At 44.2% G+C, this 22,470-nt stretch overlaps 1 long non-coding RNA gene across 1 annotated transcript in view; it reads left to right on the top strand.

Moving 5' to 3' along the window:
* LOC308484994 overlaps window positions 1-20,378 on the top strand; it is a 39,088-nt gene extending 18,710 nt beyond the window's left edge. The window contains exon 3 of the long non-coding RNA XR_013990277.1: window positions 20,203-20,378. This is a non-coding gene — a long non-coding RNA (uncharacterized lncRNA). The remainder of the gene's footprint in view (window positions 1-20,202) is intronic.
* The last annotated feature ends 2,092 nt before the right edge of the window (window positions 20,379-22,470 follow it).

Consider the following 22,470-nt stretch of genomic DNA (forward strand, 5'->3'; position numbering starts at 1 on the left):
AATTCAGGATGATCCTCTGGTTCTATACAGTTAAACAGTTCTTATACTCTTATGAGTAAAAGAAAAGTTCCAGAAGTTCTAGGGGATGAGGGACAGACATACTTCTCCCTGTCATGCTTGTGTGATGCACAATATGTTCCACAACCACCCACCCCCCACAAATGTGTTCAGGAGCATTTAAACATGCTACAAGAGCCAGTGTGGTAGTGTGGTTAAGAGTGGTAGACTCGTAATCTGGTGAACCGGGTTCACGTCTCCGCTCCTCCACATGCAGCTGCTGGGTGACTTTGGGTAATAGTCACACTTCTCTGAAGTCTCTCAGCCTCACTCACCTCACAGAGTGTTTGTTGTGGGGGAGGAAGGGAAAGGAGAATGTTAGCCGCTTTGAGACTCCTTCGGGTAGTGATAAAGCGGGATATCAAATCCAAACTCTTCTTCTTCTTCTTCTACCTCACAAATGAAGTAAGTTATCAGGGACAAATTTAGGTTTGATGAGGCCCTAAACGACTGAAGGTAATGGGACCCTTTATATGTCCAGCTGTTCTTTGTCAACAACAAATTGCTGCTGTTTTTTTGTGTTGAATATATGCTATATAGGGACGTGGGTGGAGCTGTGAGTTAAACCACAGAGCCTAGGACTTGCCGATCAGAAGGTCGGCGGTTCGAATCCTTGCGACGGGGTGAGCTCCTAGTTGCGGTGCTCATCTCGCTCTACTGGCCGAGGGAGCCAGCGTACAGCTTCCGGGTCATGTGGCTAGCATGACTAAGCCACTTCTGGCGAACCAGAGCAGCGCATAGAAACGCCATTTACCTTCCCGCTGGAGCGGTACCTATTTATCTACTTGCACTTTGACGTGCTTTCGAACTGCTAGGTTGGCAGGAGCAGGGACCGAGCAACGGGAGCTCACCCCGTCACGGGGATTCGAAACGCCGACCTTCTGATTGGCAAGCCCTAGGCTCTGTGGTTTAACCCACAGCACCACCCGCGCCCTCCCCCAAAAGCAGTGTGTACCAGGCACTAAATCTCAGTGGGGCAAATCCTTTAAAAACTGATGGTTTAGCGGCAGATAAGCCTATGGAAACTTAGTTTTCAGCTCTGCCCTGGCCAGGCACTCTTGAGGTGTGACAGTAAACTGCAATCAGAAACCTAGACAATATCCCATTTTTGGAGAAACCCACCACCCAAAAATATAGTTTGACATACCACTGACATAGCTAGTGGAAAAGCCAACTTAAAATGAAGTGTAGATTTAGCTTTTAGCTCAAGTTCAGTGTAATATTCAGCTTAGATTGTAAAGGACAGCACCATAGGCTATGTGTCAGGGTAAACCCCAGTCCAATTTAAAAGTCTCAAATTTCAGTTCAGTTGGCTAAATCTGGCTACATCTGGTTGAGTTTTTAAAACTAGAAGGTAACTTGCATTTTAACAAACCTTGGTTAAAGATGGGTTTGAGATTAATTAAGTGCAGCATATAAACAGAAGGCTGAGGCTAAATTTCAGTTTGTCACAGTCCAAGTTAAATCTCAGTGCTTTATTTAGTTTCAAAATCATTTAAAAACTAGTCCAGTTTGCAACCTTCCGCTAGGAGTCAGACTCACGCATCCCTTGAGTGGCTTTAACTTCCCACATTCTCACCTTAAATCCCCACTTAATTACCACCCGTTTTCCACTCCCCTGACAAAAACCTCAATTCACAGGGGGATAAACTGACCTAGATCCATCCCTGTTTCAAATTTCTACTCACCCCTTTGTGCTTTTCAAACAAGGCCCTTCTGATCTAATTGGCTTACACAGCACCTGTAGAAATCCGGTCGCCGCAATAAATGTAGGGCAACCTAGCAAGGGAGCCTTCGCGGATGTATCATTTTGGCTTCAGTGACAAAGCAGCAATGCAGCAAGCAAGTTAGGCAGCTGCATGAGTTCAGCATCAGGGAAAGGAGGCTAGGGCACTAACCCAACTTTTGAATCTAGCAAATTCCAAGTTCCAAATAAATTAACTCAAACAGCAATAGAAGGTGCACAGGTAGAAAGCCAGCAAGGATGTCTAGACTAGGCTTCCTCAGCCTTGGCCCTCCAGATGTTTTTGGCCTACAACTCCCATGATCCCTAGCTAGCAGGACCAGTGGTCAGGGATGATGGGAATTGTAGTCTCAAAACATCTGGAGGGCCAAGGTTGAGGAAGCCTGGCCTGGACTAGCCAGTGAATTTTGCAATATGTCACTGTCATATGTGTAAAGGTAAAGGTACCCCTGACCATTAGGTCCAGTCATGGCCAACTCTGGGGTTGCGACGCTCATCTCGCTTTATTGGCCAAGGGAGCCAGCGTACAGCTTCTGGGTCATGTGGCCAACATGACTAAGCCGCTTCTGGCAAACCAGAGCAGCACATGGAAACACCGTTTACCTTCCCGCCGGAGCGGTACCTATTTATCTACTTGCACTTTGATGTGCTTTCGAACTGCTAGGTTGGCAGGAGCAGGAACCAAGCAACAGGAGCTCACCCCGTCACGGGGATTCAAACCGCCAACCTTCTGATCGGCAAGTCCTAGGCTCTGTGGTTTAACCCACAGTGCCACCTGCGTCCCTGTCACATGTGAGTGTGGTGTAATTTGCTCTTTGCACTGGAAAATCGTTCTCTTGAAAGCAAGGTTGCAGACCTGTAGATCGTAGAATCATAAAACTGTAGAGCTGGAAGGTATCCCGAAGGTCATCTAGTCCAACCCCCGTGAAATGCAGGAATCTTAACTAAAGCATCCATGTCAGATAGCCATCCAACCTCTCCTTAGAAACTTCTAAGGAAGGAGAGTCCACAACCTCCCAAGGGAGACCATTTCACTGTCGACCAGCTCTTAACTGTCAGGAAGTTCTTCCAGATGTTTAGTCGGAATCTCCTTTCTTGTAACTTGAAGCCATTGGTTGGAGTCTTATGCTTCAGAGCAGGAGAAAGCAAGCTTGTTCCCTCTTCCATGTGACAGCCCTTGAGATATTTGAAGATGGCTATCATATCTCCTCTCAGTCTCCTCTTTTCCAGGCTCAACTGTTCCTCATAAGGCTTGGTTTCCAGACCCTGAGAAAGTTTTCAAATAGTTTTCAGAAAGCTTCACATCCACGGCATACATTTAAAGCATATGGCTTCCCGCAAAGGATCCTGGCTCCTGTAGTTAACCCCTCAAAGAGCTACAGTTCCCAGATTCTTTGCAGGAAGCCACACGCTTTTAAATGTCCTATTCCATCAAGGCTCTCCTTGTGGCAACCATCATGTATGTGTGAATTATCCCTCCGTGTTGAGCAGCCTAATGCTGAGAGATGCTTCCCACCTCCTCTTCTTACACTTCTGCCTTCTGTTCAAGAGTCAGCAGCATTGCTCATGTTGATTATGTCACCTATTTGTTCGGCAAGCAATTTACTAGCTTCCTTTAAGAATCAGGATACCATTTAAGGTTTAACTTCTAGTATTTAAAGCACTTAAGGTGCCAGATCCAATTTACTTACGGCTGCTGATCGATGGGGACTTTCTCTTTGGAGCTTACTCTCATCTTTGGGGTTCTTCTTGTTTGTTCTCATGGCGTTCTTGTATGTGAGATATACGTGTTTCTTTAACCAAGTGCCTGGGCATCATCTGCTCCAAACACAAACCTGCAACACGGGCCCTTTCCTCGTGAAAGGGCCGTGGCTGTTTTGATAAACTGGAAGACTGATCTGTATCCTTAATGCACTTTTGTTTAAGCTCTTTGGCTTTCAGGCTACTTTATTGGTGTGCATATGGCATTTTTATATGTTAATTATACCCATGTGACAAATGGGCTATAGTGAGTGTCCCCTGTCTCCGCTATACATTAATCAAGTGAAGGCAGCTTCACACAAATGGAAGGAAATGGGGCCTTGCCTCTGGCCCCAGCCACAGTGTCACTGAGTTTTCGTAGCTCCTACCTCAACATCCAGGGGACGCAGGTGGCGCTGTGGGTTAAACCACAAAGCCTAGGGCTTGCCGATTGGAAGGTCGGCGGTTCGAATCCCCGCGACGGGGTGAGCTCCCGTTGCTCGGTCCCTGCTCCTGCCAACCTAGCAGTTCAAAAGCACGTCAAAGTGCAAGTAGATAAATAGGTACTGCTCCTGCGGGAAGGTAAACGGTGTTTCCGTGCGCTGCTCTGGTTCGCCAGAAGCTGCTTAGTCATGCTGGCCACATGACCCGGAAGCTGTACGCCGGCTCCCTCAGCCAATAAAGTGAGATGAGTGCCGCAACCCCAGAGTCGGTCACGACTGAACCTAATGGTCAGGGGTCCCTTTACCTTTACCTCAGCATCCATACATTGAACAGGTGGATGCAAGCAACAGGGGAGCGTCTGTGCATAGACTTTACAGGCACAGACTTCCATGTGAGCTAGAACACAGGGCTGTGAGAGTTCCAGCCCAGGTGGAAGACTATGTGCATAGACATCTTCATACATGGCTTTCCTGCATTAGGTATCCATACTCAAGGCATGGGTGCTAGGGGTAGGAATGCAACAAAACATCAGGCAGAGGGCAACAGAATGACTATACTTCTGGTTAATCACATGGAGCTTCTCCACCCACCCGCTGCTGCATGTGGGGCTGCCCTTGAAGCTGGTCCTGAAGTGGAAGCTGGTGTGAAATGCAACGGCACAACTGCTCACTGGGCAGATACTTTCAGAAGCAAGCCAGCAGTAAATCACACCACTCACATTGGAGTCAACTCTTTATTAGCAAAAACATCATCTGCAAGGACCTGGTGCACTGTCAGGCCTAATGAGCACAGCAACTCAGTCTTGGTTGGTCTTGCCCCCCATGAAGCAGTTGCTGAGGACCCTCTCCTCACAGCTGCCTAAGTCCCCTCTTCTTCAGGGCTTCCCCAAGCAATCAGAGACTGTGCCTGTGTGTGTCTCTTTGCTCCTCCGGCTTCATGCCTCTTCTGTTTCTGGGACACGAGGGAGAAGGGGAGCATTGCAGCAGGGGTGGAGACACCCATAGCTATTCACCAGCCTGACTTCTCTCTGCCTCTTAGTGTCTCACTCTCCTGCTTCAGCTTATGCCTCTGATTCTGAACTGCTCTCTTCCACAGACTCTCTCAGCTCACTAAACCCTGTTATATCCTGTAACCTTCCAACACTCTCTTCCCAGTCTTCTCCCTCTCCTTCCTGTGACCACTCATCATTGTCCCACCATCACTCTCTGGGCTCTGAGCCTTCTTCCCTTGGTGCTTCTCCAGCTGGTTCCTCCCACCACCCAGCCAGTCCATGACAGATACTCTCTTCAGTTAAAGCACCCCATCCCCAAGAATCACAGAGCTAACTCTCTCAGAGTTGCAATTCCCCAAACTCAACAAAACAGTTCTCAGAATTCTTGGGGGTGCTTTAAATGTATGGCATGTGCACAGCTTCTGATTCACTGCAGGACATAACTTGACCAAACCAAAGAGGCAGGTGAGCAAGCGAAACTGGGAAAGATTTGGCCAGGCAGCCTAAATAAATAAAGCCATGCAGACCTGGAATCCACCAAGCTTTCTTCCTCAGGCAGGGACAGAGAGAAGTGTCAGAGAGCTAAAACAGTAGCAAAGGAGGATGTCTCAAAAGGTACTCACTTCCAGATATACCCCAAATGCCAGCATGTTGGTCTTCTCCCATATTTTCCCAGCTATTGTCTTTGCAGATAATAAAATGTTGCTGAGTTAGCTGGAGTCAATAGAGTCAAGAAATATCCAGCCCCTATTTCCACATACAGCGGTACCTCGGGTTACATATGCTTCAGGTTACAGACTCCACTAACCCAGAAATATTACATCGGGTTAAGAACTTTGCTTCAGGATGAGAACAGAAATTGTGCAGCGGTGGCACAGTGGCAGCAGGAGGCCCTATTAGCTAAAGTGGTGCTTCAGGTTAAGAACAGTTTCAGGTTAAGAACGGACCTCCAGAATGGATTAAGTTCTTAACCCGAGGTACCACTGTACTAGGATGTGCAGGACTGAATCCTCTAGAACTGACAACTGTAGGAGCACCTTGAACAATGTCACTGCTTGTTTGGTCCTATACCTACATGCCTGAGGGGGCAGGTATATGAAGAGTTTTTGTGAGAGAATGGTCTGTGCCCCTACATACAACTCTGTGGACCTGTATGGGAACTGTATAGCTAAAGGTCTTCATAACTTTCACCTAATAAGGCGCAAGGATACTCTGTGACTTGCAAGGTGCTTAATCAACTATTTGCATACTCAGTCCCAGACATGCAGGAAAATTTGGGCAATTTTCAAACCCCTGGTGGGTCCCTCAAAAAGTGTGGGGAGGCAGAATGTTAAGCACCTGGGAGTCTTGGCTTGGAGTATCTCAGGCTGTGTGGATGAGAAATTTAACCACCTGCATTGCAAAGAAATGCAAACGTTGCAATCGCTGCTAGAGTGGTTTATATATTGCACATGCACCTGATGAAACCACAAAGAAATTGATTACAGTAAAATTATCACTGAAGGCCAGGATACCAACCCAGCCCTCCTTTTTTCCCTGTAAGGGTTGGAGATGTTCAAGTTTTGTTTATGCGTTTTTAGCTTTTATGGATCATCCTATCTGAACACTCATTATTGACACTAGCAATCAGATTTTAAGTGCAGCTAAGTACACCATCTGGCTTGTCTTTCTTGTCTACTCCTTTGTAGACATACATGGAGATCTGCTAATCTAAGAGTGTCTGGAGCTCATTATAGCTGCACCAGTTGCACTGCAATCAGCTTAGTATGCATTTCCCTCATGAACCCTGATTTTCAGTGTTTAACAACTTGTGCAAAATTGCATCAGACTAAAGCACAGAATACAGATTTCCTCTCTCTCCCAGACCACACACACACACATTTATTTCCCCTTAAGAATTACAGAAATTAAATGAGTTTAATTGTTTCATTTAATTTTTTCCCCTTTTTATTTCTTACACCAGCAACTGTCTGATATAGCAGGTCAGTCATTGTAGCAAACTCATGATTAAGGAACTTAGATGAGTTTGGTGCAATATCTGAATGGACAAATCATGGTTTGCGATCAACAGACAAACTGGAACCAGAAATGGATTTATTTAATTTTTAGGTATAAAAATATTGATAGACTGCCCCAATATAAAATAGCAGGGTGGTGCACAGCTAAAATTTACAAAAAGTGTAGAATGCTGTAAAAACATTGCAGAATAACCGTAAAAATGACTGGCTCATCTTAAAAGAAGTTAAACAACTGTTTAACTGTTGTGATAAAAGTATTTGCACAAGCTTTGAAGGTTAGCATTGAGGGTAGCTGTTGAATCTCTGATGGAAGAATTTCTCAAGGCATGGAAGCAGCAACGCTAAATGCCCATCTTCTAATTGGAGTTAGTCAGGCTTTTAAAACACAGGGGGATAGCTAACAGTTGTTAAGTTACTTAGTTTGTGGTAACTCTGGTTTGGCATACTGACCCCACTGACATTATGGCCATCACTTTGTCTCCAGAGGCTGGTGAAGCAAAAGCCAGGAGTGCCCTTCTGAAGTAGAGAGGAAAGAAAAGGTATGGAGGAAAGGCATGGAGATATTTTGTGAAAACTGTGTAGGGGTGGAATCAGGTTAGTATACAGTGGTACCTCCGGTTACGGATGGGATCTGTTCTGGAGGCCCGGCCATATCTCAAAAAGTCCTCAAATGGAGGCACCCTTCTGTGCACACACGTGGCGCGATTGAGCGCTTCTGCGCATGCGTGCTGCACACAGATCGCTTCTGCGCACGTGGTGAAACATGGAAGTATACACTTCCAGGTTTGCTGTGTTCGCAACCTGAAGATTATGTATCCAGAGGGCTACATAACCCAAGGTACCACTGTATTACAAATTGGGGTTGGAGCTTAAAAGAAACATATACAGGCCTACTAGTGATGTATGGAAGTGAGAGCTGGACCATAAAGAAAGCTGATACTTTTGAATTATGGTGCTGGAGGAGACCAATTTCTGTTCTTATCCTGAAGCAAAATTCTTGACCTGAAGCACTATTTCTGGGTTAGCGGAGTCTGTAACCTGAAGCGTATGTAACCTGAAGCGTATGTAACCTGAGGTACCACTGTTTTGTCAAATTGCCCTTGGCTAAACTGTGATGTAGAGACATCACCTTGCCAACAAAGGTCCGAATAGTAAAAGCTATGGTTTTCCCAGTAGTGATGTATGGAAGTGAGAGCTGGACCATAAAGAAGGCTGATTGCCGAAGAATTGATGCTTTTGAATTATGGTGCTGGAGGAGACTCTTGAGAGTCCCATGGACTGCAAGAAGATCAAACCTATCCATTCTTAAGGAAATCAGCCCTGAGTGCTCACTGGAAGGACAGATCCTGAAGCTGAGGCTCCAATACTTTGGCCACCTCATGAGAAGAGAAGACTCCCTGGAAAAGACCCTGATGTTGGGAAAGGAGAAACGGACAACAGAGGACGAGATGGTTGGACAGTATTCTCGAAGCTACCAGCATGAGTTTGACCAAACTGCAGGAGGCAGTGGAAGATAGGAGTGCCTGGTGTGCTGTGGTCCATGGGATCACGAAGAGTCAGACACGACTAAACGGCTAAACAACAACATACAGGCCTACAGCTCTAAAATTCATATACAGTTGTACATCGGTTTTCGGACATCTCCATTGCCAAACGTTTCAGTTTTTGAAAGCCGAAAACCTGGAAGTAAATGCTTCCATTTTCAAAAGCGCATTGGAAGTCAAACGGCTTCCGTTGAGTTTTTTCCAATTATCTCCATAGACTTTGCTGACTGCCCTTTGTGTCTCAGTTGTCGAACGTTTTGGAAGTCGAACGGTCTTCCAGAATGGATTATGTTCAACAACTGTATGTGGTTCTCATTGGGTCAGAATGCGTCAGGAATTTCCCAGAATATTGTAGTTGGCAGCAGTGTCCAGACCGAAATCGGCAAAGTGTCCAGGAAAATCCAGACATATGGCAACACATGTCAGCAGTGTCGTTTTTGCCAATTTTCCATAAAAATGGCTTTTGAAAGTCTCTCTTTTTTGCAATTTTGCCAAAAAAACTCAACAGCTTTTCTGTCTGGATTGTCACTGATTGAAATATGGCAAGCCTATGTTCTCACAGAGGCCAAAAGTCAATTGTTTTATATCTACCACAGTCCTCCTCGCTCTATGGCAGGGAAGTAATTCAGCCATTTTGGAATTACACCTTAATCATGAGTCATAGATGTGTGAAGTACCGGTATGTCCTACCAGGAAACACTGTTGAGTGTCAGCCTTGCAGAAAATGTGTACCCATTTAGGGCAACAAAGGGTAGATGAAGTTAATATTTCTGGCACAGGAGGAAGAATGATTCAGGATGTTCTCTGAGTCTTTGGAGGAAATTGTCACACCTGGGAAATTGGTTGGATACTGATTAGAAATGTGCCTGGTGGTTTTTTATTTTTCTTCTTTTTCTTTCCTAGATGACTCAGTATAAAACAACTGCTTAGAAGTATTTGACTTGCTTCAAACACTTATTATTGAACAAATTGCACAGTCAAAACTATCCTGATTTTCAATTTCCTGTTCCTTTTTCTGCCAATCCTCCGTTCCTGCATGTGAGACATACCTAAATTTGACAATCTTTCTAGTTTACATTGGGCACTAAAGCTGCAACTCCAATCACACTTACTAGGGAGTAAGCACTACTGAATATAATAGGACTTAATTCAGAGTAAACCAACAGAGGATCAGGCCCATGAATTGTCTCCAGGAGAATTCACACTTAAATTGCTTTAGAAGGGAAACATATTTGAGCCTTTAGGGGAGAAGACTTCCCAATGAATTTGTGAGCCTAGGGTTGCCATATGCCTGGATTTTCCTGGAACCGTCCTCTTTTTCAGGGGTAAAATTTGACTCCGGATGGTATTTTGAATTTGCCAAAATGTCCGTGTTTTTGCAAACAGGAAGTGTGCATGCAAGGATCACTCTTAACCTTTTCCTATCTCTATGAATGCGCCCTCATGGTACATGCTGAGATGTGGCTCATGGTTGAATGGCAGGTCCAAGGCTGCTACCTAGACTTCTCTGAGCAGCTCCCTCGATCTGAAAGCGAGATGAGCGTCGCAACCTCATAGTCGCCTTTGATTGGACTTAACTGTCCAGGGGTCCTTTACCTTTACCTTTTTTTACATATGGACCCTAGACCTGAAGATCGGACCCTCACTCTGGGGTACTCTATTCATAAAATAATAATAATAATAATAATAATAATAATAATAATAATAATAATAATAATTTATTATTTATACCCCGCCCATCTGGCTGAGTTTCCCCAGCCACTCTGGGCGGCTCCCAATCAAGTATTAAAAACAATACAGCGTTAAATATTAAAAACTTCCCTGAACAGGGTTGCCTTCAGATGTCTTTTAAAGATAGGATAGCTACTTATTTCCTTCACATCTGAAGGGAGGGTGTTCCACAGGGTGGGTGCCACTACCGAGAAGGCCCTCTGTCTGGTTCCCTGTAACCTCACTTCTCGCAATGAGGGAACCGCCAGAAGGCCCTTGGCGCTGGATCTCAGTATATATAAAAGTATATTCACAGCTCCTTCTCCTGCCTATATCCACCATTCTGAAAATGAGAGGCTAGAGAGCCATTACCCTGTCCCAAACCTATATTTTCCATTCATTTTAAAATGCTTATCCAAGCCTTTTGTCTTCAACATGTAACAAAAAGTATTTTTTTCTGACCCTAGCAAGGCTATGGTCAGGCAGCAATGCTAAGCCCATTCTTTTTCTGTGATGCAGAGGTTTGAGGTATCACTGCAGGTCTCATTAGTACTGCAGCACTAGTAGAAACTTCTGGGATGGCTGGAAGGACCTTTCCATCTGGAAGTCGGAATTTTGTGTTTTTCTTGCAGTTCACAGAGCAGACATCTCTCCTATAAAACACACCGTGGAGTCGCCTTGGATGTGGAACTTTAAAAAGGAAAAAAAAAAAAAACCTGAAAAGGCAGGAGCTTGAGCAATCATTTGTACATATTTAGGCAAAGCAGACTGGACAGATAGGTGAAAAACAGAACTGTCACATTACGTTGCTTCTGTTCGATGCATATGTGTTTGTTGATTTGCAAACTGCCATTTTAAGTGAAAATAGTATTGGTTCACCACTGGGGAAAGAGCTTTTTAATTCCGAGAAATTAAGCTTCATTATACATCTGCCAATATTATTGTTAGAATTGCGTTAATCTCTCTCTCTGCATGTAACATTGGCACGAAAGTGTGTGAAACAAGGAAGGAATAATGGTACAGAAGTTCTGTCTGTCTGTCTGTCTGTCTATCTTTCTCTCTCTCTCTTTGTGTTTGTATGTGTTGAAAAACACTCTGAAGAAGAAGAAGAAGAAGAGGAGTTTGGATTTGATATCCCGCCTTTTACTCCCTTTAAGGAGTCTCAAAGCGACTAACATTCTCCTTTCCCTTCCTCCCCCACAACAAACACTCTGTGAGGTGAGTGAGGCTGAGAGACTTCAGAGAAGTGTGACTACCCCAAGGTCACCCAGCAGCTGCATGTGGAGGAGCAGGGACGCGAACCCGGTTCACCAGATTACGAGACTACTGCTCTTAACCACTACACCACACTGGCTCTTTCCCTTATTTTACATATGCACTTTCCAATACCCCAGAAAATATTTCCTATGTCTCCTTCCTCCTGTCCTTGAGTATTGTCAAATTGCCCTTGGCTAAACTGTGCTGCATCTATCTTCAGCCTATTGCCCTCCAGACGTTGGACCAAGTCAGCATCAGTTCCAGGTAGGATGGCCACCAACTTGGACGGCTTTAACAGGAAGGTCATTTCAGTGCTGCTAATGCAGTGGTTTGACTTCACCCCGGGAGTTGCACTCCATTGTCTCTTGAGACAAATAGATGCCTTCATCATCCGACAAAGGCATGGAGGATAAGGCTATCAGTGCCTACTAATCCTGATGGCTATGATCTACCTCCACTGTTGTAGGCAATATGCTTTTGATTACCTTGTTGCTGGGAACCACAGGAAGAGACAGTGCTCTTGCAGACTCCTTCAGGCACCTGGCTTGGCCAGAGTGAGAGCAGGAAGCTGGACTAGATGGGTCATTGGCTTCATCCAGCAGGATCTACTTACGTTCTTATGTCATATTCAAAGCATCTAAAGCGTTGGGTTGGGGAAGGGCTGCTCTGTTGGCTAGCCAACCATTCATCAACATCTAATAGCAGTGTCTGCAGATTCAAAGAGGAGACACAGGGTAAGTATGTAGGATGAAGAATATCAGTGGCCACGAAGCACCATCTCTCTTGGGAAGGCCAAGCCCTCCACTCCAGCCATTATCACCAAACATTCTTTCAGGGCCTTCTCCATCTTTGATGCCACCTAGTTGAAGCTTTCACATTTCTGCTGCAATTCCTTGGTGGACGGGGATCCTTAGTATGGGACTGGGGGAGTGGGCCGCTCAATGGACTTCCCTGCTACCAGAACTCAGGGTCTGCATCTTCTCCATCCTCTGGCCACCTGCGCTCCAGTCAGAGGAACTTGTAAGTGATTATGGTTGATCAGTCATTTCTACCCTGGTGAACAAGGCAATCTGTGATGGCCTGGGAATCTGATTCAGAGGCTGAACCGGAGGAATCCCAGCCTGCACAGGAGTCCCCACCTCCAGGGCCGGCTGAGCCGGGGCAGGGCCTTGAATTCTCAGGAGCAGACACCAGCTGAATCCGCTCTGGCTCCGGGGGCGATTGAGGACCCATTGCCTGCAGGTGCTCCTCTCCCAGCCCTGTCAGGGGAAGGTGAAGCTGCCCCTGGGTCCAGTAACCCTCCAGCCTCTCCTGAGCTGCAGAGGCTCAGGGCAGAGAGGCGGAGGGAACTAAGTTCTCTCAGGAGGAATGCTCGCCTCCAGGCCAGGAGAGGCAAGTCACCTGTGGACTGGGGCCACCCTATGCCCCAAGGAGATAAAGGCCAGTCAGCCCAGTCCCAGGTTGTGGGAGCAACGTTGTTGGAAACCTGTTTCTGCCAGCACCCAGACCTGTTTTTCCAGAGTTCCCGACCATGCCCGGCTTCTTGCTTTGGACCCCGCTTCGCCCTTGGTGGACAGTCTCCAGACCCTTGACCCAGGACCGGACTCTGACCATGCCTCACAGTAACCCCCCCCCCCAGGACCAGCACACAATCATTTGACATATGGGAAATAGGGAATGAGGCACTCAAGCAAGGACCAAAAAGGGTTGTGTGTCATGTGGCCTGATTCAGATTGCACAGAGTAATTCATGCTCTGTTGGGAGTGTGCAGAATCCCAACTAAGATACATGGATGTTGCAATAGCAGAAGAGGGACTCTAAGAGTCCTCTGCTCGCCCCATTCCACACACTGTACAGGAAGCATGGCGCCCCTTTGGTTTGCTTCCCCCACCCTTGAAATTCTGAAATCGCCCAGAAAAAAATAACAGAAACACACAAAATTATATTAGAACAAGTCGATGCCTATGAAGGGAGAAAATCTATATATATCTTTTGTTTACTAAAGAGCCACCATGATTACCCACTCTGTGAGTATTAAATAAGATTTTGCTTAATTTTCTGCATTCTTTGTGTGGTATAGAACTGAATAATAGAAGTTCATCTCTCTGAACAGAAAATCATATTACTGATGCACATCTAGCTTTGCAGTTGATAAAACATAAGAAAATATTCAGCAGCAAAAAAATAAAATAATGAGTTTATTCATCTTATAGGCAGAAACACTGTTTGCCTTTGCATAATTCCATCTAGGCATCAAGAGGTTATCAAAAAAGGGTAGAAAACGCAATTGACTTTTCTATGCCTATTTTCTTACCCCCCAAATCCTCTTAATTTGGGGGCAGCCGACAATTTAAAACCCATTACAATACTGTTTTATGATTTCAGAAAATGAAGGAACGCCAAGAAGTAGCCTCCTAAGGTTTCATCATCAACTTTTTCAGTGCTCCATTTCTGTAACCTCTCTTCATTCAATCAAATTGCCAGCCTAGTATTGTTCAAATATATGCTCTTCATAAAAACATCATTCCCATTCTGAGAGAGGTCATAACCCTCATGTATTTCCTAGAAGAGTTCATTAATAAGAGCTATTAGATCCAGTTCACTTACACCTTCTAGTGTATTTCCAATTTCACAATTATTGGAACAGTGTAGGCAAGTAGAAAATAATAGTATTAAAGCAAACAATATGGAAAGTCTCTTTCAGGATCTGAAAACATAGTTCATGGATTGAAATTGACTAGCACAAACAATAGCCTGCTATCTACCATAAAAAGCTAATTAGCAAATCCCTTTGATATTGAGCATTCTTAAAGAATGGAGAATTTAGTTGGATCCTTTCCATTGTTTGGTACATATTTTCCATGACAGCCTCTGTGTTTACCCGGGGGGGTGGGGGTGGAATAAGGCAAGTTTGTGCCTTCATCAAAATCAATGGCAGTGCTCCTAATAAGTGCAATAATATTTCTGCTTGTCATTTGTAAATATGTATCTGCTTTTGCAGCGAATACATAGGCAAACAGCTAAAGCCATCAATGAATGCGTAATGATAAGGCTAACAACAGCTGTGACGCCTAGCAGCTTTGCTAAAAGTAAAATACTTTCCCTGCAATATTCTGTAATTCATTGGTGATGGAATGGCAGGAAGAGTAAGGATGAGGCTCCCCACTTTAACACCCCCCCCGATAACTGTTTGTTGCCAGAGAACACAATCTTGCATCCATTTTGTGTCCCCACCCTTTCTTGGCAGTGGTGGAGTAAGGGGGAGGCGGTCTGTCCTGGGTGTCATCCTGGGGGGAGGTGACATCACCGCAGCACCCCCCAGGATGCTCGCAGCTAGCCCTGGCCCTGGGTCCACAGTATGTGCGCCGCTCCAGGAGCCAGAGCAGCTAGCTCCATCTCTGCATCTTGGCACACATGTCTCCATTTTGTCTGGAAAGGTTATCTCAGTGATTGCCAACACAGAGCCCATGGCCACCCACCAGTACAACCTATGGCACCTGTGAAACACCTCCATAAATATCCCCTCAAAGCCACAAATCACTTCTGGTCTCCATTGGCTCACTCTCTCTACACATCCCCATGGCAGCCAAGTTATGTTATACCACGTGCCATTTTGTGACTGGTGCCCACGGCACTTTCTCAAAATTCTGAACACACCCACTGTGTCAGCTAGTGTGTGTTTCAAGCTAGGACAGCATACATTTGCAATTTTATTGAGAATGTAAGAGAAAGGGCAATTTGCAGATCAACTCCTAGATGCCTCACTAGTAATAAGTGAGGCAGTGGCAAAACAATGCAAGCTGCACAGCCTTTCTTCTGGGCATTGTCGGCCAATTGGTGCCAAAGAAGGACAGAACTTTTTTTATGTATGCTACAACAGCAGCAAGAATACTCATTGCAAAGTATTGGAAGACACAAGATCTACCCACTCTGGAAGAATGGCAGATGAAGGTGATGGACTACATGGAACTGGCGGAAATGACCGGCAGAATCCGTGACCAGGGAGAAGAGTCGGTGGAAGAAGATTGGAAGAAATTCAAAGATTATTTACAGAAATATTGCAAAATTAATGAATGTTAGAAGGATGTTGGATTGAAGTTAAGTGGCTTCTAGCTGTACAGGCACAAAAAAAAACATGGAAAAATTGGTTTTTAATATGTAAAAGGTAAAATTTAAAGTTATAATATATTAAGATTAAAGATTAGGATTAAAAAGGAGGGAAAGGAATTGTTGGATTAACATATTTAATTAGAATACAGAAGAGGGAGGTAAGAGGAGGTCCGGGAAACAAATAAACGTAAAAGAAGTGAGGAAAGGATGAAATTGTTTTAAATTGTTTTTTCTTTTCACTTTGTATTTCTTCTTTTTATTGTTAACTTTTTCTTTACTAATGTGGTGTTTTTTTTCCCCTGTGAAACTTTAATAAATATCATATATATATAAAAAAAGACAATGCAAGCTGCATAGCAATGCAATGCTTTCTTTATGGGACAAAGCCACAGTGTCCAAGCCCTCTGTTCCCTGGCATGAAGCCTCCTGAGATCATTAATGCTGAATCTCCCTCCATGTCCCTAATCTGACCCAAATACTGTATCCCCTACCAATTGGCTATTGAAATTTTGAGTGCCGTTGTAAGTGCTATAAAGGTAAAGAACCCCTGACAATTAAGTCCAGTCGTGAACGACTCTGGGGTTGCAGCACTCATCTCGCTTTACTGGCCGAAGGAGCCAACGTTTGTCCGCAGACAGTTTTTTCAGGTCATGTGGCCAGCATGACTAAGCCGCTTCTGGCGAAACTAGAGCAGTGCACGGAAATGCCATTTATCTTCCTGCCAGAGTGGTACCTGTTTATCTACTTGGACTTTGATGTACTTTCAAACTGCTAGAATTAGGTTTATGATGGGGAAAGCTCTGCATTAAGCTAACTCATCTTACCCCCCAGTCATTCATGTTGCAGAGCACAGATAAGTAGTTTGCAGATGTGTTTAAAGACACATCTCTATATACGTTACAAATTTGTTTAAAGACATGTGCCCAAGCCAAGCATGGAAACATGTTTCTTCTCTTATCAAAATTCTTTGAGCTTCTCTCAAAATTTTTGCCAAAGTTTTGCCCAAGCAGAATGCTTCAAAGGGTGCTTTAAATGAAATTCAGTGCAAGTTCTGCCCACCCCTCTGCAATAATTTTGCTAGTCGCCAGATCTTTGGCCAGCCCAGGATCCTCTGCATTCTTTTCTGAATTTGCCAGATCCTGAAATTGCAAAAACGCTTTTCTTCTTTCAGTTTCTTGGAGGTGGAGAATGTGATTTTTCGGGGTGGGGTGGGGGAAAACTTACCAGAGTCCTTCAAAGTTTTATCACTTTAGATTTTGCATAATCCCTCATTCCAAGACGTATGGTTGGTTGTTGTTTTGGCTATTGCTATTAAAGGAGGGCCTCCGGATTCCCAACAACCAATTAGTGACAGTGGTGTACTTATTGTGCAGATAGCCCTGTCATTTGGGAAAGCCCCTGAATGTGAATGTATAGCTAAAAGATTGCCATTAACTTCAAGTTGAAATTGCTGTGGAACGGTTTAAACATTAGCCCAGAAGCTGCCATGATACGCCTGATGGATCATTCAATGCAGAGCAACATAAAGGTTTGCCATGCATTGGTTAATAGTTACACAAGCTATTCATCCTTGATTAGGTGTTTCATTTCCATTTCTATAATTGTATGATAATCAACTCACCTCCTTTTCTTTTATTTCTATGAAATCAGAGGGGTGAAGGAAATGAGAGGGAAAACTCCTTAAAGGGCACAATCCACAAAAGTTAGTTGCAACGTGGGCCTAGTTCTTTATGAGGTTGTAAATCAGGGGTCGGCAAACTAAGGTCTGCGGGTCGGATAAGGCCCAATTGCCTTCAGGATCCGGCGCACGGACTGTCTGTGGATCAATGTGGGGATTCTGTTTGTTCAGGCTGCGCCATTCCCCCCCCCCACACCATTCCATTTCCCCCCCTCCCTCACACACACCATGGCGGCGCCTCCTCCCTCCCTCCTCCTGGCTTCTCCCCGCCCTGCCTAGAGGAGGAAGGGAGCTGGCTGAGCACCATTTTAAGTAGCCCCTCTCTGGAGCTAGCCCTTTCCCACTGCTCATCTTCCCACCGCTGCTGCCCTGGTGCTCCTGTGGGCCAGAGGGCGATGGTGCTGGTAGCAGCCCCTGGGAAGGTAAGCGCAGCAGCTGGGGGGGCTACTTGCCCCCCTTGCCTCTTCTTCCAGCTCCCTCCCCCCATTACCGTTTCTCTGGCCCACCACAAGGTCTGAGAGACAGTGGACCGGCCCACAGCTTAAAAAATTTGGCGACCCCTGTTGTAAACTGAATCATAATCAGACCTACAGGCTGTTTCCTACAGTCAGACCTACCCACAGATTGAAATTGTTTCAAACTGATACTGGTCACTGGCCCTCCCAAATAATACGCCAAAGAACACCTTGAAAAACATGTCACCATCAAGGTAGGCCTTTTGAGACAATGCCACACAAACGCTTGTTCTTAATTATTGCAGCATTTTGGACACCTTGTTAAAGATTGCCATTGATTCCAAAAAGAAAGCGGTGGTTAAGTTAGAAGCACATTCTTTGGTTAAATAAAATAAAATTCTGAAATCATTTGAAATATATATTTTTGAGGGCATTAAGGCATAAGATCCCCCACAGATTTGTCTCCATAAATAAAATTCCAACAAGAATGCTATGTCCAGGGGAAATTTGTATTATTCCCTCATCACCTTTGTCAATGACATGTGGGACAACTCTGGTTTCTCTTCGGATCGTGTGTGGGACAACTTTGAAGAACTGAAGAAGATACAAAGAAAAGAAGCAACAAGTGGAAGCCACATACACTGGTACCTCGGGTTACAGACGCTTCAGGTTACAGACGCTTCAGGTTACAGACCTGACCCAGAAATATTACCCCGGGTTAAGAACGTTGCTTCAGGATGAGAACAGAAATCGTGAGGTGGCGGCACAGTGGCAGCAGGAGGCCCCATTAGCTAAAGTGGTATCTCAGGTTAAGAACAGTTTCAGGTTAAGAACAGACCTCCGGAACGAATTAAGTTCTTAACCCGAGGTACCACTGTACTCAGATGAAAGACCAACATCATGGATACACAAATTAGCTTTCCCAAATGGAAAAAAAAAAGTTATTGCAAGCTAACTGGCAGAGACAAATTCAGGGTGGAAACATACTACAGTATTTTAGATAAGCTACATATGGAACTAGAGAGGTACTCGTGCATTTACCCAGATGTCATGGATTTATTTGGATTCCTGGTAAGTGTGGACCATTCTTCTGCAAATCATGGTGCACCGGGAGCAGTCAAATACAACATTCCTTGTTTTGCTAGAGTGGACATGCAAGGGAATGTTTGGTCCAGCCAGTCGAAGCTTCCTGTTCCCCCTGGCCTAGAGCATCCTTCCTTGCATGTGACTGGTGGGTGGGCGTGACCTTTCCAGACCTGGTAAAAGGCCAAGGCATGCTCCTACTCTCTCTCTTTTCCATCTTCCTTTTGTCCTGCGAACTTCCCGGACTGCTAACTGCAGTCATTAGGTCAACCCACATATGGGGCAAACCTGTTTGTATATGCTTGAAACTTTAAGCCTAGCGGCAAGAGTCTTGTTAGCACAAGGATGGAAGAATGAGGAAATCCCAACAAAAGAACAGTGGCAAGAAAAATTGATGAGCTATGCAGAATTGGCTAAGCTGACATACAAAGAAGAGAAGAAGAGTTTGGATTTGATATCCCACTTTATCACTACCCGAAGGAGTCTCAAAGCAGCTAACATTCTCCTTTCCCTTCCTCCTCCACAACAAACACTCTGTGGGGTGAGTGGGGCTGAGAGACTTCAGAGAAGTGTGACTAGCCCAAGGTCACCCAGCAGCTAGCTGCATGTGGAGGAGCGGGGAAGCGAACCCGGTTCCCCAGATTACGAGTCCACCACTCTTACCCACTACTTCAAGGAAGAATGGGACCTTTTTACAAATTATCTAAAAAGACAACAAAACGACTTGGACTCCTTGGCAGGTTTTGAATAAACATCCACAAAGTTATTAGTTGAATATATGATAGATAAGGTAATGATATGTACAATTTTATAATATGCAGAGGATAATATGTGTAAAGAAGCCAGGGAGGGGAGCTGAGAGAAGTCCGGGGGGGGGGAGGAAAAAAAGGGGGGTAAATGGTTATGTTGATTGATAATTTGTTTGCTAAAATTGTTCAATAAAAATATATTCAAAAAAAGAAAGAAACTTTAAGCCTAAAGCCTGCCTTCAGGGATCACACTGTGCTCTGCCTGATCGTGAGTAAACTTTCTTTTTACTGCTTATGAACAAGACTGTGGTGTCTTTATTCTTTTAGGAGGGATTCAAGGGGTCTGACCAGAGAAATATTAGAACACATTTCAATCTGGACAAGCCAGATTGTGTATTGTCTTAAGAAACTCACACGAGTTTGCAACTAGTTTTCTGCTGTGTAAAGGGGAATGCACTCTGCTATGTAAAGGAACTTGCTAGTGCAAGTTAGGAAGGATATTAATAAACAATATACCCTCTCCTGCCACCCTGAACTTTCCGACAGAAAGGGATGCAGAAGCTTTGGGAATGGCTTCTAATCTCTCTGCTCTCTGAGCTAAAACATTTCACTCATTTCCTAGATGCTGAAGAAGAATGTGATGGATCTGAGACTACAGCACAGCGTGGTTTGAAGATAATTTACAGTAAAGACCCAGCAGAAGCTTTTTCCAAATGTTACCATAGCTTCCCTTCTTTATCTCACTCTGCCCATTTCAAATTGTGAAGGAGAAAGAGGATTCTCCAAATTATCTTTTATTAAAAATAAATTATGGTCAACAATGCGGCAGTCAAGACTATCATCATTATCTGTTCTCTCTATAGAATACGATCTAATGAGGGAAATGTCTTTGATAATCTCATTTTTGAATTTGCTGCCAAGAAATGTAAATATGAGATATAACTTATATAACTGCATAACTTTTACATTAATATGAAAGTATCTCGGTGTTAGGTGTAAATATTTTCTTTGTTTATTTTCTATATTAATTGATGAAACATGAAATCCATATGCAGAAGGACTGAAGGAGAAATATTGCAAATGAAATCTTTATTTTTTTATCTTTGAGTTTTAGAGACATAAAACCTTAAGATTCTGTTTCTGATATAGATGCTTTTTGAAATGATTATATTCATAATTAGTTTGTTTGGGCGGGGGATAAATAATGCTATACTGAAGGTGATAAGGTGACTGAATTGAACGTTCTTCCCCTGAGCCTCTCAGATTTTAAAAAGGGCTCTATCCCTATGTCTGAAGTGGTAAAGCCCAGAAACTGGTTTACTCTGTGAGATTGTAAATTTCACCCCACTGCTTTCAACAAGAATTAGAAATTACTAATATTGGCTGGCTCACGCCATTTGGCTGCGCAATCTGCCATGTAAAATCAGATGTATTCTATCACAGAGTTAAATTTCAAGATGTTGAAAATAAATAAATAAAAGTACATTGTGAGCTCCAGCCTCATACCATTTTTCACTGGTGCCAACTAAAAAAGGTAGACAATGGAGAAAGATCTTGATTGATGAACATTACCAAGTGGTATGAAACAAGAACAGCTAATGTAAAACAGTGTTGGCTATTAACATGGAGCAGAAAATGTAGCTCATTGAAATACAGAATTTATCCATACACTGAATATTAAAAATGATGTATGGGACATAAATGGAAATAGTGATATATGTAAAAATAAATAAGAACTGCAATCTTGCCGAGATGATACTTAATCACTGCATTGGATTCTTGAGTATCAAAGGCTGCACTCCATGAATCAATTAAGCCACTGTATTTAGGTTTAAGTCAATTAGTCCAACTGAAGAAAAAGAGACTAATAGTCCAAGTGATCCAATTTGATTGATCAGCTTCAAATCTGCTCATATATCCTTACAACGGAGATCATTCTAATGGGAATAACTATACCAGACCCTGGTTGAACTGGGTCCTGAACTGCCACCTATTGATGAAATTATGAGGTGTGGCAGCTAACCTGCTGCTGTGTAGAGGATGAAGACACAAACACCAGTGTTGATCAAAGAAGTGGTACAGCTAAGCCTGGACTTCTGGGCCAAGTCCTGGACCCCACAGCCCAGCCCCCCATCCAAATGACCACCTGGAAAGTGACAGATGATAGCCAGTGGCAAACAGGGTCTACATCACCACTTAGGTCAGTGAAGGCTAATGCTGGCCACCACAGCATCTATTCTTCTTCCTCCTCCTCCTCCTCCTCCTCCAGCCAGCGTGGTGTAGTGGTTAAGAGCAGTAGACTCGTAATCTGGTGAGCTGGGTTTGCTTCCCCGCTCCTCCACATGCAGCTGCTGGGTGACCTTGGGCTAGTCGCACTTCTCTGAAGTCTCTCAGCCCCACTCACCTCACAGAGTGTTAGTTGTGGGGGAGGAAGGGAAAGGAGATTGTTAGCTGTTTTGAGAATTCTTTAGGGGAGTGAAAGGCGGGTTATCAAGTCCAAACTTCTTCTTCTTCTTCTTCTTCTTCTTCTTCTTCTTCTTCTTCTTCTTCTTCTCTTCCTCCGATCATCATATTATTATTTTACGCTTTAAAGGAGGGCAGCCAGCCAGCTCATTTGGTCCTTGTTACTTAAAAGAATTATTAACCTTTTCTACGACAAAATGGTGCTTTGCCCCAAGCAAATGTGTTGAGTATGTTTTACTTCATTTGGGATGGATTGTGCCCATATATTGATCAGCCATTGGGTGCCAGCAGCCTGCTGACATCATTCTTGCACATCAATGGGGGGGGGTGCTGATGTCACTTACAGATGCCTGTGTGTGCAAGTAGAATCGGGTGCGGGGGGTTTCATTTAAAAATGGTAGGTGCTGGGGCACCCAGGACTGTGCAA

This window comes from Podarcis pityusensis, assembly GCF_964106645.2.
Source record: "Podarcis pityusensis genome assembly, chromosome: 9".
NCBI classification, from domain to species: domain Eukaryota; kingdom Metazoa; phylum Chordata; class Lepidosauria; order Squamata; family Lacertidae; genus Podarcis; species Podarcis pityusensis.